General features: G+C 43.2%; 1 protein-coding gene across 6 annotated transcripts in view; it reads right to left on the bottom strand.

Moving 5' to 3' along the window:
- The window catches only part of Yeats2 (YEATS domain containing 2), a 98,436-nt gene extending 85,416 nt beyond the window's left edge, over positions 1 to 13,020 (bottom strand). For 3 of the 6 annotated variants that reach the window (XM_051191134.1, XM_051191136.1, XM_051191137.1), the window contains exon 1: positions 12,852 to 13,020. The gene's annotated coding sequence lies outside the window, so the exon portion shown is untranslated. Of the gene's footprint in view, positions 1 to 12,503; positions 12,523 to 12,851 lie in introns of those variants that run through there. The other 3 variants (XM_051191139.1, XM_051191135.1, XM_051191138.1) reach the window with 3 other exon arrangements.
- Positions 13,021 to 13,970: the final 950 nt, after the last annotated feature.

The following is a 13,970-nucleotide window of genomic DNA, read 5'->3' as shown; positions in this document are numbered from 1 at the left end:
AAATTTCTTAATAAAATTGGACATTGCTTCATTGCTCACATTTCTTTCTTCTTTTTGTTTTGTTTAGTTTAATAGGGTCTCTCTGTATATAGCACTGGCTGTCCTAAAGCTCAACACAGAACAGGCTGACCTTGAATTCAGGGATCCTCCTGCCTCTGCTACTGTCTCCCAAGTGCTGGGATTAAAGGTGTAGGCCACCACAACTGGCCCTGCTAACACTTTGCAAAGGGACTCTACTTTCACAGAATATTATATATGTGAATAAAACCAGCAATAATAAGTGAACAGCTTATTTCAAAGTGTGAACAGTATAGTTCAGGGCTCATCCAATATGGAAACACTCCCTCTGGTACTTCCACAGTGCTCACTACAGCAGTTATTCAATAAAATCATCACTTACATCATAGTATTACAACAAACACAACTACATATACTTATATTAAACTACTGAACAATTATGCAGTATGTTAAATAAGCCAGCTTTACATATAAATGCTTGAATAAAACAACCCCACAAATCCTCTAATTTCACAATATTTCATATATTGGTCACTAACTATGTATGGCTATTTAAAATTAAAACTAAATTGATTAAAACTAAATAAAATGTGGCTAGAGATGGCTCAGCAGTTAAGACACTGGCTTCTCTTCCAGGGGACCTAGGCTGGATTCCTTGCACCATGTGGCAGCTAACAACCATCTGTACCTCCGAGGTTTCATAGGATGACTCCTTCTAAACTCCATGGGTACATGCATTCGGCTCACAGACATACATACAGGCAGACACAAACAATAAAATTGAATGCATTCATGAATAACTAAAATTAAGTAAAATATATAGAAGTTAGTTCTTCCTTTTTTTTTTTTTTTTTTTTTTTTTTTTTTGGCCACAGTGAAATTTTGACATTCCCTATGCTTAACAGCCACTAGAAGTTAGTCACTGCTGTAGTGAGCAGCACAGAGATGTTTCTAGCACTGTGAAAACATCTGCCGGACGTGTACCTCTTCTAAACTGTTTCATAACAGGAGCCAGCACAATAGAATTCTGTTCAATAGCAGCCACATTTTAAGAGAAATAGGTAAAAGTAGTTGATCTTATCTAACCTAGTATATCCAAAATATTACCATCTCACTAATCCAAAAAGAACAAGGCAGTCTTGCGATTTTTACATTGCTGTACTTTTACCAAATCTTTAAGATCTGACTGTTTTGTACATGCACAACACCTCTTAATTTGCACTAGGTATGTCTCAAAGACTCGATTAATGGCCCGAGGCTAGTGGCTTCCTTAGTGGGCAGTTTGAATCACTAACAAGCAGATAAGAAAACAGGTGGGGGTTGGGGAGGGGGCTCTCAGTGGCAGAGCAAGGCAAAGGGAAGCAGAGGGTATAGAACAAGTGGATCCCTACAGTGATGACTTAGAACACAAAAGACTGTGGAGTCCCACACTCCTGCTCTACAACTAAGGGAGATGAACTTATCCAAATGCACACTATATATTTCTTGGGATGCTTCCTTTAAATGAAGGCAGGTGTTGTGGAATATGTCCATATACCTGACACTAAGGGAGTGGACCACAACATCAAGGCCAGCCCAGGCACCACAGTTACTCTGAATCAAAAAATAAAAAAGAGGGAGGAGGGATCCTTAAAAACAGTAATAATCTTAAGAATGTGTTGTCAAAATGCAGTCTCTGCTCAGGTCTCACAGATACTGACAGGTACCCAACTGGGACACTGCTGAGTTCCAGCCAGCAGACTCACCTGTGCCAAGTCTCCCCTATTTTCTACCCTGTACCCAAGAATCAGAGAGCCCATCATGAATGGAACTGCATCCTCAACAGTGTAAGTAGGGGCAGGAGACAAGCTCAGTGTCTGTTCTTCCAGAAGGCCAGAGTTTGGTTCCCAGCACCTGCACCCACAAGGTGGCTAACCAGTCTGTATCTTCAGTTCCAGGAGTAAAGTCCTCTTCTGGCCTCCACAGGCACCGCACAGACATACATGCAGGCAAAACACCCACACACGAAAGAAAAGTAAACCTAAAAAAGGGTTCAAGTATCTTCCCTCCTTTACCATGTGGGAGAGACTCTTGAACTCTAGGGCCTGAACTCCTCTTGGAGTTAGTTCTGTGTTACCCTTCTGTCTGTCCATGGTGCTAATAAGGTTTCAAATAAACTCCTTACTCCCCAGTAATCCCTCTCAGTGTCCTTTTGAACTGTCCACCCCAATCTATGACCTAATAAAAGTAAATTGTTAACTCAGAACTATTTATTTTGTACGGAAATGCCCTAAAATATATGACAGTAAAATTTGCCCAGTTCACTTTTTCCACTCAAAAAACATTTTTTTTAAATGTTGTATTCAGACAAAAACTTCAATTTAACAGCACCTCAACTCTTCACTTAGTTCTTACACTAAGAGCAAAACAAAAATTAGAAGCCTGCTGTGGTGCACAGCAGAGGAATTCAATGCCAGCCTTGGCTACATATCAAGTTGGAGGCTGCCCTAAGATGTATGAGACCTTGTCTCAAACATCATGAGGGCCTGGAAACATGACTTAGCAGGTAAGAGCACTGCTTGCTCTTCTAGAGGACCTGGGTGGATTTTCAGCACCCACATGGTGGCTTGCAACTGCCTTTAGCTCCAGCTCCAGAAAATCTAAGGCCCTCTTCTAGCCCCTGCTGGGACACATAGACAAAACACTCATACACATAAAATAATAAAACTAGCAGGGTGGTGGTAGTAGCGCACACCTTTGATCCAAGCACTCTGGAGGCAGAGGCAGTCCAATCTCTGTGAGTTTGAGGCCAGTCTAGTCTACAGATCAAGATCCAGGACAGGCTCCAAAGCTACAGAGAAACCCTGTCTCAAAAAACCATCACCACCACCAACCACCAAAACCCAAACAAACAACAACAACAAAAAAGACCTAAAACAGAAAACCAAGAGGGTGCTCAAGAACACTGAATTAGCTTATCCCAGAGACAGTCAGGCAAGAGTGAGTCATTGTACGACAGATATGGAAATCCTGGATAACAATTTGGTTTTTTTACAGACTTGTTCTTTCAGGTAAAAACACTAAATTTTGAAATATTCCAAAAAGTATGCAGCACATTTGAGCTTCCAATCATGTAAAGTTTGTTTACATGTTGAGTTACTTGCTGTAATTTAGAATGTAAGATTTTTAGAAGGTCTGGAATCTATTATTTCTTTATAAGTTAGTAAAGAGAAGGGCTAGGTAGGGATGCAACTCAGGTGCAAGGGTGCCTGTCCAGCATGCTTGAAGTCTGGGTTCAATCCCCAATACCACATTCAAACAAACCAGCAGACAGCAGACATTTCAAATCACAACATTCAGTTGGAGGAAGGGCCATTACTCAATGAATTCAAGGCCAGCCTGGACTCCCTGAGAACTTGCCTCAAAACACAAACATCAGTCAGAAAGACTGTTTCATCTTTGGTTTGTGATTAGTTTAGTCAATCTGAGAGTATCTGGGTGATATAAAGAAAAAAAAAAAAACTCAAAAGAAATAAAATTTTAAAAAAGCAATATGCTTAATTTATTTTTATTACATATAATGTGGGGAGGGTGAGGGGGTGTGTCCACATTGAATAAAGGTGCCTACAGAGGCTAGAGGTTTCAGGTCCCCAGGGGTTAGAGTTAACAGGCTGCCATATGGGTGCTCGAAATTGAATCCAGGTCCCTGGAAGAAGAGCTAGTACTCTTAACTGCTGAACAATCTCTTTAATCCCTAATTTCTTACAAATAAAACCAAACAAGACCCAAAAATCTACTTACAGAGCTCAATAAATCCCAGCACATCTTCCAACCTGAGCCAGACCATTTTCTCAGTGGTCCTCTAACTTTTGGAAAGTGTGCCAAAGGCCCATGGCATTCTCTGTGAAGACAGGTCCAGTAGAGTATCACCTTTACCTATCTATAAAATTCACAATGTGTAGTGTCCTTCCACTTCCCAAACAATAATCCTCCCTAAAAAGATATATGAGGACACGAAAGTTCACTGAAAACAAACTACTGCTATTTTATTCTCACTCCAAGAACAAAACAAAAAGAGGTCTTTGCTGTACAAACTGAGGGTAAGAAGGGAGACATGAACAATCTAAGAGGGAACTGATAAGGAAGAAAGCCATCATTGAATTAATTTACACTGACATAATTTGTTACATTCAGAACTTGGTATGAACAAGGCAGTGGTGGCACATCCCTAAAATTTCAGCACTCAGGAGGCAGAAGCAGACGGCTCTCTGAGTTTGAGGCCAGTCTGGTCTACAGAGTAAGTTCTAGGACAGCCAGGGCTACACAGAGAAACCTTATCTCAAAAAACAAAAACATCAAAACCCCAAAAACCTTGAAATGAAGCTTCCCATTGTCATTTTTTAAAGATTTATTTATTATGTATACAGTGTTCAGCCTGCATGTATGCCTGAACACTTGTTATAGATGGTTGTGAGCCACCACATGGGTGCTGGGAATTGAACTCAGAACCTCTGGAAGAGCAGCCTATGCTCTTAACCTCTGAGCCATTTCTCCAGGCCATCACAGCCATTTTAAAGCCTATATAAGTTTCAGCTAAACATATTAAAGTGTGAGCAAACATCCTGCAATTTTTAGGATAATTCAGGGCTGTTTGTCTACCAAAAACAATAAATACTGTAGTAAATTACAGCTAAGGCTAGGCACATTTACAAAGTCATACTCCCTTACATGGGAGTATAACTGTGTAATGAAATACCATTATTATATTACATTTTGGATTTATGGAAAGGACACTCAAGCAGGTTTTCATTTGGTTTTTGAGCAAGGTCTCAATATGTAGTCCTAGCTGGCCTGAGACTCTGCAATCTGCCTGCCTTGGCATCCTGGGTGCTGGGATTAAAGGCAGGAGACCCTCAGTTTACTAATCCTAAACTTTCAATCAGTTGAAACTGGAAGGAATAGTGAGATGGGGATATAAATCTTTTACTCTCACAGTTCATCTGTGGGAGTGGATTTACTGAACCAAAATCAAATACAGAAATAAATGAAATGGTGGAAATAAAATAAAACCATTTCTGTAATCTAGACTTCCAACTTAATTTCTCCCTACCATACCCGCAGAGTCAAGCCCAGGGCCAACAGCAGGCTAAGTGTGTTAACACAAATCTCTGGCCTCCAACTTACAGTTTCTATCCTCACCAAAACAACATTCCCATAGAAAACGAATGTTGCCAAGTTAAACTTAAAAAATATAAATATAATATAAATATAAATATAAATATAATTTTTTCCATAAACAATATGAAACAAATGTTACCACTTAAACCTATCCTGTTTATTCAAATAACACAAACAAGTGAGTTTTGACAATGGTAACATTCATTTAGTGGTTTATGCTTTAAAATATAAAAGTGTAGGGTATAATAGCGCCTGTAAAACCTAGATGTAGGAGACAGGGCTGCTGCTGCTGCTGCTGCAAGTTCATGGACAGCTCCATCTATAGTGTAAGCTCAAGGTCATGAAGAGACATGAGGCAAGATGCTATGTCACTACCCAAAGCCAGCCAAGCAAAAATGAAAATACACTAATTACATAATACTGCCACAGGGGTTTACTTATTTTTTTGTTGAGCTAGGAACTCTCTATGTAGCCCAGGTTGGCCTTGAATTTGCAGAGCTCTGCCTGCCACCCCCCACCCCTAAGTGCTGGGACTGCCACCTCACCAAGCCCATTACTAGTAGCTCTTACTATAAAAGGTCTAACTTCTAATTGCAGGTTAAGACCTAGAACCTGAGAACCCTGTCAATCTCACATGAAATGCAGACAATTCTGAGGGCAAGGAGAAAATAAAATCTGCACATTAAGGCTCTTGGAAAGATCTGCCATAGACTACATCAAATATCTTATCAGTAATTTTGTGTGAATCTTGGAATGAATGAGATCTGAGCACTCTCTGGGTTTGGCAGTGGGGGGTGGAGTGGAGCACATCACAATCACATGCACGCACGCAGGCATGCACACACGCACTCACAGGTAGGACTCTCCTAAGATCCAGGCAGTAATCCAATGCTCCTTTGCCCTCCCTTCCACATTCTTCAGGTCTGACAAAACTTTCAGCCCTATGAACATGACAATCAACACTCCAGTATTAAGTATCAGAACAAGAAATCTATGACCCATTCCAGAAATCTATATAGAATGCAAAACTGGTATACCTAATCAAGCAACAAAGATGAATCTGGGTCTTCACGGCAAGAGAGAGGAACTACAACAAGGGTACATACTGAAGGATTCTACTTATTAAATCCCTCATCAAACAAATAAATGCATGGCCAGAGAAACTTTTTTCAGGACGTGGTTTCTTGTCTAGCCCTGGCTGTCCTGAAACTCACTCTGTGGACCAGATTAATCAGAGAAACTTGGATATAGCTGAGGGTGCTGCTGGTGGCGGCTAACTTGGGAGAGAACAAAAGCTCTTTCAGGTGACTGTAAAGAACGTAAGTTACATGAAAAATCAGCCAACTGCACAGTTTAAAATCTCTGTTTCACTGTGTGCAAACTATACCTGTTAAGAAAAGCATTATAAAAGATTTTTCTTATCATGTTACTACTTGCTTGCCTCACTAACAGCTTCCTACAGCACTTAAGGGTCAATTCACAAGCTGTGACATGATCTGCCTACTTCCTTCTCTGGCCCCATTCTATCCTTGATCTCCAATCCAGACATGCTGTCCTTCTCTGTCTTTCAAATAGTCTCAAATGTTCTGGACTTCTGTTTCTGGTTCCTTCTGCCTGAGAAGTCCATCCTTTGGGTTAGCATTATCAGGTCCAAGCTCAGACACCCACCCACCCCACCTGAGCACCTCATCTAACACATCTTCTCCCACACCCTTCCTCCCAAGTGTCTGAAAATAGTCAATAAACTACCAGCCTAGGTAGACATTCCCCCAGCAGACATAACTACTAGCATTCATAGTCCTCTTTATTATATTTTCAAATATGTATCGTGCTCCGTGTGTGTGTGTGTGTGTGTGTGTGTGTGTGTGTGTGTGTGTGTGGTTTGTTTTTTGTTCTTGTGTGTTTTGCTTTTTGTTTTTCCAGACAGGGTTTCTCTTTGGAGCCTTTCCTGGAACTAGCTCTGTAGACCAGGCTGGCCTCGAACTCACAGAGATCTGCCTCCCAAGTGCTGGGACTAAAGGCATGTGCCACCAATGCCCAGCCTTCATGTTCCATCTTAAAAACACAGCCAAACCTTGTAGTATAGGAAAGCCTGGAGGCACAGGCCTTTAATCCTAGTACTTCTGAGGCAGAGTGGTATGAATTCAAGGCTAACTTGTCTACACAGTAAGTCAGGATAGCAAGGGATACATAGTGGGGCCATGTCTTAAAACACACACATAAAACCAAAAACCCCCATGAGAAGCCCTCACCCCAGCTTCCAAGTGCTGAGATTATGGTCATACCCCACCACACCCAACTACCCCTGACACAGTTACAACCATGTAACTAAAAACTCCCTCTGCTCACTCTTCTGACCAGAAATCACAGCCTTTGCCTAGTGAAAACTAATTCTCTGCAGAATTAAAGTTCCCATGCCTAAATGCACAAATGCCTTTCAATGGATTCAGACTTTATCTTGATCTTTTCATTTTCTACAACATTCTTCATCCTTCATTTTCTAAGGAAAATCCAACTCACCCATGTTGTAAACCCCAGTTTTATAAACTCCTCTTGGTGCACAGGCAGGCCTTGATTTAACAATCCTCTTGTTTTAACTTAAACGGTTGCAGTTTCAGGTGTGCAATGCCTAGCCAAAACGTGGATGAATGCTTATGTAATCCCAAGACAACTGAATCAAGAGTTTCAGGTCATATGTTGACTCTAGTGGCTTTCGATTCTAAGCCTTGAACTGGGAAGGATAAGGCAGGCAGACTGTCAGGATCCTGAGTTCAAAGCCAGGTTCAGTTGAGTATCCTAACCCTATCTCCACCACCCTCCCTCTCCCAGAAAGGCAAGCATGTGACTCATAACTGTAACCTCAGCACTAGGGAGGTGGAGAAAGGATAAATGCCAAGCAGTTTGTGGCCTGCTTGTCATACTCAGAGAACTCTAGGCCACCCAGGGCTACAGAGTATCAGCCTGCCCCACTCCCAACCCCTCAAAATACATAAACACAATTTAGGAACCCACACAAACTCACCACCACTAACAACAAAGGCAAGTTTTTTCCTCTTGTAATACTGCTAACAGAACCCAGAACCCTGCACAGCACTGCCACCAAGTTCCACTTCCAGCTGTTTTCATTACCACACAGGCAGAAGGGTGTGAAGACAACCCACTGTACACTCTTGTTTTTCTGCAAGGGAAAAGTGCCTTCACCCCATCCTCCAATGGGCAATAGTATACAGACTAACAAGGAGTGGATTAAAGACACAGTGGCTAATTTAAAGATGCAACCAATAGTCAAGGTAAGAAAATCGAAAATGCACAGTTGAAGGCTGGAGATCTGCCTTAGTGGTGAAGAGCACTTGTTCTTGCAGAAGTCTCAGTCCCAGAACCCGCGTGGTGGTTCACACCATCCCTAATTACAATTCCAGGGAAATCCAATGTCTTCTTCTTACTTCCATAGGCACCAGGCACTCATGTGGTACACAGACATACATACAAACAAAATACTCATACACATAAAAAGTAAATCTTAAAAAAAATAATGAAAAGAAAATCCTAGGGTGGCAGGTTGGAGAGATAGATCAATGGATCATTTCCTGCATAACCATTAGGATTGGAAGTCAGATATGGACTCCAGCACACACATAACAACCTAGATGTCCCACACATGCCTGTAACTCTGGCTGTGAAAGACCTGATGCACTCTTCTGGCCTACAGGGTTACACAAGTGTGTACCCAAATGCATAAATTCACACAAACAATATATAAAAAATTTTTAAATGCATAGTTGAATGAGAATAGTCAGTCCCAAGTAGTTCTGAGAATATACCAGACAGAGGAAATGAAATATTCCCAAATGAGTGTAAGGTACATCCTAGGTGGGCTGTAGTCACAGAGCTATAAGTCTTAGTTCTCTATAGGCACCTGAGTGACTTAGAGCTTTATCCATGCAATGTGACTCCCATACCACAGAGCTATATATCCCCCATCCTTCCCTGCACCACCCTGGACTTCATACTTTATTCTGAGACATGGTTTTGCTAAATTAAATTGCTCAGGCTGACCTTGAACTTACTCTGCAGCTTTAAGCTAGTGATTTTTCAGTTTAAAAATAAAAAATGCAAAAAAATAAAGTTCATCTACTACACAGAGATGCTTTAAGTTTTTCTTTAATGTGTGTACATGGAGGTAAGTATAATGCATGTGTGCCTCATACCCTCAGAGGCCAAAAGAGGACCCAGTGTTGAAGTTTAGGGTTAGTTGTGAGCAATCATATGGTTGCTGAGAAGTGAATCCAGATCTCTGTAAGAGCAGCAAGTGTTCTTAACCACTGGGCCATTCCTCCAGACTTAAAAACTTACTTTTATTTATGTGTACACATATAAGTTATATGTATGTACATATGCATACAGGTACCCTTGGAGGTCAGAAAGGGTACAGGATCTCTTGGAGCTGGAGTTACAGTCAGCAGTGACATGGGTACTGGGAACTAATCTTGGGATCTCAAGAGCAGCAAGTACTCTTAAATCGATGAGTTAGCTGGGTGGTGGTGTCACACGCCTTTAATCCCAGCACTCAGGAAGTAGAAGCAGGCGGATCTCTGTGAGTTCCAGGCCAGCTTGGTCTGCAGAGTAATAAGTTCCAAGACAGGTTCCAAAGCTACAGAGAAACCTTGTCTCAACAAACAAACAAACAAACCTGCTGAGCTAACCCTCCAGTTCCCTGATCCTTCTGCTTTAAGGGTGACAGCAGCTATGGTTACAGACCACCACTAAGCATGAGTCTTCTTATAACTATAGTAAAAAGGTATTCTAGCTGGGCATGTTGGCATACCTGTAATCCCATCACATATGCAGATACAACAGGTGGTTTAAGCTACCCTTGTCCATGTGAACTCAAACCTCCTATTTCAAATGACTAACAAACTACATAACAAACTACAGCACGCCAAATAATACACAGCAGACAGCACTTAAAACTTTAGGAAATTTTACAGAGAAAGTTTTACAAGCTAATACAAAACCATGTACAATACCTAAAGGACATTTAACTATAAATCAGAAAACCAAAAATAAAAAGGCTGGAGACGTACTTCACAGTTGTGACTGCCTGGGACACAAAAGGCCCTGGGTTTCATCTCCAAGCACAGAAAACAAGTTCCTTGGGGCTGGAGAGATGGCTCAGTGGTTAAGAGCACTAGATGTTCTTTCAGAGGACCTGGGTTCAATTCCCAGTAACCACAGGGTGGCTCACAACCATCTGTAATGAGATCTGATGTCCTCCTCTGGCCTGCAGGCATACATGCAGGCAGGACACTGTATACATAATAAATAAAATCTTAAAAATCAAAACAAAAACAAACAAACTTGGTTGCTTTCTCACGGGTCCTATTCCCAGCACCCATTGTGGCTCACAAGTCTAACTCCAGTTCCTTAGGCTCTGACTCTTAGTATTCAGGCTTCTGTACTGGTTTGAACTTGGGAGTTCTGACAGGATACACCCTCAGCTGTAGCCACTAAGAGCATCACCTGTGCACATTCCCCTTTAAAAGGACCCTGCCCACCTTCTCTCTCCCTCTTTTCCTCTCCCTCCCCTCCATCTGCCTCTTTCCTCTCTCCTGTCCACAAAGGCCAGTCTCCCCTCTTCTCCCCTTTTATGATGCCTTTCCCCTAATTAAAAAAAAAAAAAAAAAAAAAAAAACCTCTCCATGTGAACTCTGTCACAGGGCATCTTTCTCTCCAGAGAGCTGCTTATCTAAAATCACAACAGGCATCCTCTTCTAGCCTCTGTGGGCACCTCATGTATGTGGTGCAGACATACATGCAGGCAAAACACCCATACCCTTAAAATAAATGTTTTTAAATCATGCAAAAAAACACTAAAACTAGCCAGTAACCAAAAAGGGCTAAAGATAAACCTCAGGGGAAAGTGTGTGTCTGCAGACATATGTGGGTAAGCACCATGCATATGGAGGTCAGAGAACAATTTACGGGGTTCAGTTGCTTCTTTCTACCATGTGGGTCCTGGGGATGGAACTAGGACCATCTTACCAGTCCAAAGGACCAATTCCTACTCTAGGAACTTCTTGGTTTCCAGAGAGGAAATATAATTTTCTATTTCTTCTCTGTCCTTTGCTTTATCCTTTAATCTTTTGTTTTATACTGTCATGTGTTAACTGTTTTGTCAACATACTGACCTTGAAACAAGTAAGTACCACAAATTTCATTCAAAATAGAGCTCAAGGTTCCCCATCTCAATGGTACAGTTATCTATTCCATTGCTCAATACATGTTGGCGAAAGCCTATCATCTCAGCACTCTGGAGGTGGGGGACAGAAGGATCTAGAATTCAAAGCCAACCTTGGCTATATATTGAGTTTGAAGCCTGCCTGAGCTAGAGACCTATTTCAAAACAAAACCAAAATATCCAAAACAAACACACACACACCCAATCTAAAGAGAAAAACAAATCAAAAAGCATCCCTCAGCATGTGGTGTGGTGCCTGCAACTCCAGGCTCTTGGCAGTCCAGAAGGTCCAAGAGTTCAAGGCCAACATGTGCTACATGGGACCTCCCCCTTTTCCCTTGCCAATCCATTTCCAAGTCTTGCTAATTCTATCCCCAAAATATCCTGTCTTTTTACTGTCCAGTTCCACGCCACAGACTCAGTCCAGGCTACCACGAGCTGTTGCATCCTTGACTCCCCAGCTAGCACTGCTGACTGCTTCCATGTAGTGGTTGGATAAGTTAACCTTTACACAGTTTCCCATGAAAGGCAAAAGTCAGCCGGGTGTGGTGACGCATGCCTTCAGTCTCAGCTATCAGGAGGCATAGGCCCGTGAAACCGAGTTCAAGGCCAGCCTGGTCTACAGAGAGAGTTCCGGACAGGCAGGACTATACTGAGAATCCCTGTCTCAAACAAACAACAAAAAGTAGAACTGTAAGGCATCCATCTCCTCACTTGTTCTGTTTTGGTCCTGTTTTTGCAAAAGCCTACATAAATATATACACCCACAGTAATTATTTCTGGACATTAAAACTTTGTGGGTTTTTTCTGTCTACATTTATTTTTTCTACTTGCTACTTTTTAAGGGCAACGATAGTGCTGAATATATGTAATAATACGTTATATTTTACGCTAATGAGGAAATGGAATTTTAAAAGTGGTGTCTCAGTAATAATTAGTGTGCCTAGATGGAAACACTAGCATATGAAAATAAGATGTGAGTGAGCTGCAAACAGGACATAGCATTTTCTGTTTAACACAAATACGTGCATAATGGAGATGAACTCTCAGCATTATTGTCTTCTGCAATCTGGCTCCAGCCAGTCCTCACTTTCCACAGCTTCCACTGCCACACAGCACTGTCGCACGCCCGAGGGCTGACTCCTCTCAACCTTCCTCAGCCACGATTTCTCCGGGCAAATCCAAACTTGCCGAGGCGACCTCGTCTCAGGACCACCCGCAGGTCACCGCGCAAGCTCAGCCGCCGCGGCTGCAAGGATCCCCGTCTGAGGCTGCGCGGCGGGAAGGAGCCTCCTTACGCCGGACCTCTCACCCCGCACGCCCGGGCGCCCACCGGTCCGCGCCGCTGAGTTGTCCGCGCGACCGCGGTGGGGGAGGGGTGCACGTGCCCGCGCCAGACAATGCCCCGCACTCGACGCGCGCCCGCGCAGACACTCACCGTTCCTGTGCGTCCGGCGGCAGCGCGGCCCCGCCCGGGCCCGGAACCCACACGCGGAGGGAAGGAGCGAAGGGTCGAAGCTCGTGGAACCGCCGCGCGAGGCCCCGGACCCGCCCGCGCGGAAGCTCACCACACACCAGCCCGCCCGCCCGCTGCGCGGCTCCGCCCCGCACGTCAGCTCGGGGGCGGCGCGGCGCGGGCGCGCGCGGCGGGGGCGGGGCCCGGGCCCGGATCGGCGCGGCCCCGGCGGCAGCAGCTACCCCAATACTCTGACTCCGGGCTAAGTTCGCACCCTGAGGGGATCGACCCCGACTCAAGCTCGTCCTCCGCGGTCTGAGAGAATACTGGTTCTGTCGTAGTCATGGCAATAGTTACTATGGTGACTATACTGCTGAGCGTGCCATCTTGCGTCAATTGTGCTAAGTGATAGGGTGTACTTAGCAGCAGTAGCCTAGCGTGGTGAGGTAGTACTTGTCGTCTGAGGGCTGAGGCAGGAGCATCACAAGTACAAAGCCTACCTAGCTACGTCGTGAATTCAAAGTATAAATTGCTTAGAGCAATGCCATGGGTCTAATCTCCAGCACCGTAAAACATTAAAAAACAAAACAAAAACAAAAACAAGGAGAGAAAAGGAAGTAAGGAAAGACAGGAGGAAGGAATAAATCATTCCGAACCCATTTTACTAGATGCAGAAACTGAGTAGGTAGGCTGAAAACGACAAGGGAAGGAATCAACGAGGAGGGGCGGTTTGAAAATGTTAAAAACTTAATGTAGACCGCAGCTAATGAGTGACAATCCATCAAGCAGGGGTTTCCCCTTTAAAATCTTTCTGTTACTTCTGCCCAACTGCAGCCTTTAGCTATCCAGGAAGGTACCTCTGCTTTTTCTCATTGATATGTACATATTTACCACATGAGCTGGGTGGTAGGTTTTATTGCATTTTACGAACATGTTTATGAGTTATTCCTCTATCCCTAGTAACAAGCCCAATCATGGGCCAAGGTCCTTGTCTACGCCTTTGATCCCAGCACTTAGGAAGCAGAGGCAGATAAATCTCTTGCGTTCAAGGCCAGCCTGGTCTACATATAGTGAGTTCCAGGACAGCCAGAGCAAAATAAT

The sequence above is a fragment of the Phodopus roborovskii genome, unplaced genomic scaffold (assembly GCF_943737965.1).
Source record: "Phodopus roborovskii unplaced genomic scaffold, PHOROB, whole genome shotgun sequence".
Classification (NCBI taxonomy): domain Eukaryota; kingdom Metazoa; phylum Chordata; class Mammalia; order Rodentia; family Cricetidae; genus Phodopus; species Phodopus roborovskii.
Note: the sequence above shows the minus strand (reverse complement) of the source record. Positions and strands in the feature narration are given on the sequence as shown.